The sequence below is a fragment of the Limanda limanda genome, chromosome 6 (genome assembly GCF_963576545.1).
Source record: "Limanda limanda chromosome 6, fLimLim1.1, whole genome shotgun sequence".
NCBI classification, from domain to species: domain Eukaryota; kingdom Metazoa; phylum Chordata; class Actinopteri; order Pleuronectiformes; family Pleuronectidae; genus Limanda; species Limanda limanda.
The window spans coordinates 15,623,160-15,628,218 of record NC_083641.1 but is presented as its reverse complement, the minus strand read 5'-3'; positions in this window follow the sequence as shown (position 1 = coordinate 15,628,218).

The window sequence follows — 5,059 nt, the reverse complement described above, 5'->3', positions numbered from 1 at the left end:
GCTCATCTTGTCCCTTTCTGACGACGAGTCGCAGTCCAGACCAAAGAAGTAACGCTGCTATGAGCACATAATTTAACCTCTTGTCTTGCAAACAGTGGCTAACGCTCTCTAAAGCGATCATCACCACCAACTGCTCAGAACAAGAAACCCCAATCACCAGCAGAGAAAACTGACCTATCGCACCTTTAAAGTCTGTGCACGAGTCTCCGGATCAGTAAGCAGCCGGCTGCAGTGTGATGGGTGTTCTGTATTAACCTTAAAATTACCATTTTTGAGTGAGAGTGTATTTTCCAGACAATGCTTTGTGTTCTCATAACATGTGGCAAAAGTTGATCCTTAAAACACAAATATCTTCCTGTCACGGAAACCTTAAAAGATGGATTCCCTCCCTGGTAGAAAGTGAAGCCAGCCTTTGGACCAGAGTGTTTCCATATGACAACGCTGACAATGACAGATGGGAACAAAGCAGAGGTTGACAACACAAACCCGACCCTCTCATTGGTGGCATTTCTCCTCTTTCATCTTTGTTGCTCACATTATTTTTAGATTAAATCCTATAGATATTTACTAAGCATTCAGGAATTAAAGGGGTAGTTTGACATTCGGAAAAAAATATGCTTGTTCGCTCTCTGGAAGCACGATAAATGAAAAGATTGATACCATATGTTCAATATGAAGCCTCAGGCAGCAGCTAGTTAGCCTAGCAAATTGACTTGACATTATATAGACTGTATATAAGTACAGTATATTTAGCTCCAAAGACATATATATTCCAGTTATACTCAAAAAGGCAAAAAAGGAAGGCTCATGACAATGAACTATAAAGATGGACGTGTCTCCACTTCCTCACACTATCCATAAATTAAAGCATTTAGAGCCAGAGTCTGTTGTCTGTTGTAGCAGACGTAGGATGAAGCCACCGTAGCGAGATCCCACTGATGCATGTGTTTGACCAATCGCGAGTCTCAGCTGTCAATCGAGACATTTCGTCTTGACAAAAAGAACCAAACTTACCAGAAAAATGGGTTTTTGTCTTTTATAAGCATTAGTGTGATAACTACCTAAATCGACAAATGCTATCTTTAAGAAAAATGGTTTTAATGTGTAGGAGGTGGGTTAATGACTTATACTGCAGCCAGCCACTAGGTGGTGATCAAGACACATGAGCTTCCTTTTGGGGAGCTGTCATGTCGACCATTTATAGATGGTTCTATACCTCCTGTGTAGATCAGACCTAAAAGATGGACAACATGTCTCCAGGGAGAGGGAAAACCTCCTCTTATGAAACCACATTTCAATTCACAACATTCAGATTGTTATTTGGATCTGCATCGATCATCACACACACACAACAGTCCCCTAAACATTTCCGATTTTTTTCATCAATATCCATGAATTATTCTCAGAAAAATCATCAATCCAAAAATGTTAAAATACAATGGGAAAAAAAAATAAATCCTTAATTCGGATCCACATTATCAGGTTTTGAAAGCCTGTTAAAAACCAAAGATCATTTCCTTCGTGAGCGTGATATAGAGGATAAATACATGCGAGGATGCGACCAGCTTCACACATTTTCATAAAACCTCTCACATGGAAACACACAATCCAGGTCCCACCACAATCCTCTTACAATGGTCATCAGTGTTTTTTCTTTATTGCTAAGAGCACAAAAACTTGACAAACAGGAGAATTATGGGCAAAGTGTTTATTGTAACTTGTTTCAAACGGACACAGACGAGACCCATGTATGAAAAATAAACATTTCATGTGTATAAAAAGAATAGACACTGTGCTGAAGCTGCACGGAAACATTCAGAAGAAATTATTATTCGGAGATGTGAAGATAGTGTCTGCTTCCTGAAAGTACTGACTGGACACTGGACAAAGAGAAGCTCTGACATTGGAAAGAAAGATCCTAATAAACCTTCACACTGACTTTTAAACCTGCACTCTGCTGCCACTGCCTCTCTAAGTTGATTATTAGATTGTTTTTCCACTTCACATCAGTATTCGAAAAACAATGAACGAACACCTGAACCTCAAATCAGTTTTGGTTCTTGTATAAAGCAGTTTTTTTCAAAACAAAAATGATTAACAGGGGGAGATCAGAAACATCAGATATGTGGTTTGATTTGTTTTGCATCTGATCATTCAAAGCTTATTCAGTTTGATAACGTTTAAACCAAACCCTTGTGGCCACAATCCAACGAGTCAAGAACAGCTGTGCTACTTTCACTTCAACAACTGCCAGACCACTGATCGTGTTTCCACATGCATCCCATAAGGGCTGCGGTCTGACAGACGATTTATTCGCTGGTTAATCAGCTCACATTTGAACACATTTTCACATCTTCTACCAACTGAAGGTGGACCAACTTATTTAATGTTTACTCGATGTCAACACTCTGTCAACTTCACTGTAATGGTGTCAAAGAAGTCCTTCGTCTGGCTGTATGTTGTTAAATTGGATGATCAGTAAAATGACTTGTCTGCATTAAGATGCTCTGTCAATTGTCGTTATGCTGCAAATACCAGCTTTTAATGTTTACTTATAATTCAATTCGGCCGCCAGATAATATCAGATATTCATAAGAGCGAGTTTTTCTTTCAGCTGCGACCAAACTAGTGGTTGAAGAGAAGGTACTATGTCATTTGAGAGAGAGACAATGCAATGATATGGGAAAACAAATGGAATAACTTGTGATTCAGTGATAACGTGAGAGGAATTAAGAACCAAAAGCGTGTTCACCTTCATGTGAAACTGAACACACAAGCAGATCATCTGCTAGTGCAGCTGCTCTTATTACAAACTGCAGTGAACATGCAAGTTTATACAGTATATAACAATATCTTTATGGCCTGTTGAGTTCAAATCTAGATCCGACAGTTGTTGAAATTTTATCCAGGAAATCTTTCTGTTCGACCAAAAAAGTTTCAAAAGCACAGAAAAATCATCAAATTAAATTACTTAAAATCACTCGTTTAACATTTGTTTTGTGGCTCCGATTAAAGAGACCCACACAATATTATTCACTTCAGTAACTGTGATAACAATGACGAGTGCAGCAGCTACAACCACATCCAGTCAGCGACAGGACAAAAACAAAGAGCCTGAACGAAGTTCTGCAGATAAAGAGCCAGGTAACGTACCAGTATAGCAACAATTAAATCAGTGTAATAAAAAGATTTAAAAAAGGTTTTCCTATAAAAATATATTGTTAAATATACAAGACATGCATGTTGGAAATATATGACGGACCAAAGGCAAAACAACTTAATTCCAAAAGCCGAAAAAATACCATAGTTAACCATCAGCATGAAAATTCTGTTGTTAAAATGAATGCGAGGTTCTTTCTTTTTCAAAACTTCATTGTTCAAATGGGCAAATGACGGGAAACATTACAGGAGACAAACAAAATCCAAAACAGGAGTGAATCAAATTTAGATTTTTCTTCAGTTTTTGTTAGCACATAAATAATATGTTGATTAATAAAAAAAATTGACTGATAGAAAGAGTAAAAAGTTGCAACCTAAAACTTTCAGTTTTGGTTTAAGTACCATATAAATATCAATTTTATAAAACAGATAAACCAAAGAGTTAAAAAATCCACAATCTCTTTCTGTCAGTTTCAAGAAAAGTTTCTATTACTGTACTTTGCAGCGCTACTTTTGCAAAATATGATTGTTAAGATAAGAATTTATCTCGGATATAGTCATTTAAACGGAGTAATAATGTGCATTATACCATTATTTATGTTGAATGCATATCATTTTCTGTTTTACAACACAGAACTTTTCTTGACTCTTTGGGTTTGGGCAGTACTTATGGCAGTGGAGTGCTGTGACTAAAGGTGAGGAAAACGTTAAAAACACAGGTTTTAAGCAACAGAGTGTCGCGTCTCATACTAATTTTCTTAAACCATAAAGTGCAACAGCTGGAGCTGCACTGAACTGATCGTCCGAGAGATAAGAAAAAGACATGGTGAGACTGTTGGGGCTAATTTAGGGATAACAGGACTCATTTGTTCCTCCAGCATTTTGTTTCTTAGCCAGTACAGACATGTTGCAATGCTCTCGAGGTCACAGCACGGATCTGAGGTACGACGTACCGATTAGACTCACAATCACAGCGACACACAACTCAAACCACAGTCATGTGCTATCAGGATTCAAAACTGAACGCATGCAATCCGTTTGCCTAAAGTCACGAAAATAAAAGGATATGTTACCAAAAAAAAACATACACATAAACCATATATATATATATATATATATATATTCATTTTTAAAACATTTGTATTCAAAATACACGTTTCATTTTTTCAAGTCAAACCTATGAAATTGTCTTTGGTCAAGAAAAATATTTTAAAAACTAAAGGCTATCAATGTTATTGTACAAGAATGAAACAAAAATGATCATGTAACTGATCAATTGGGGGAAAAGCTGATACCAAGTATCTAATGGTTTTTCATTTGGAGAACTCCAAATATTTAAAGTGCTTCTGCATTATTCCATCAGCATTTAATCTGAAAGAATCATCCATCAAAGTAAGGCAGATCGGTTTCATCTACTCAGAAAATGTATATGTGTATATAAATATATGTATGTATATATTTATATACACATAAACATTTGTTAAGAGGAGGAAGGACAATAAGAATGGAAGAAGGTGTTTAAATGTGCTTGGGCACAAGTGGAGGAGACTCCTCTAGAAACATAATGATTATCAATCAACTCCGAAAAGCAAACTGTTAAAAGAATGGGAAAGTATCATCTCAGCTGTCGATATAAAAGTGGGTGAATAAAAAAAAAAGATAGCAGCCTATTCACACACTTATTCTAACTATGCCTTTTTCATACAGCTGGAGACGTAGAAGAGAACGTAGATCAAGAGAGGGAGTGTCTTTACGTGAGAGAGAGGAGGAGGAGGAGGAGGAGGAGGAGGAGGAGGAGGAGGAGGAGGAGGAGGAGGAGGAGGAGGAGGAGGAGGAGGAGGAGAGGAGGAGGAAGGAGGAGGAGATAAGTGGCAGGAGAACACAAGGAGAGACGCCGGAA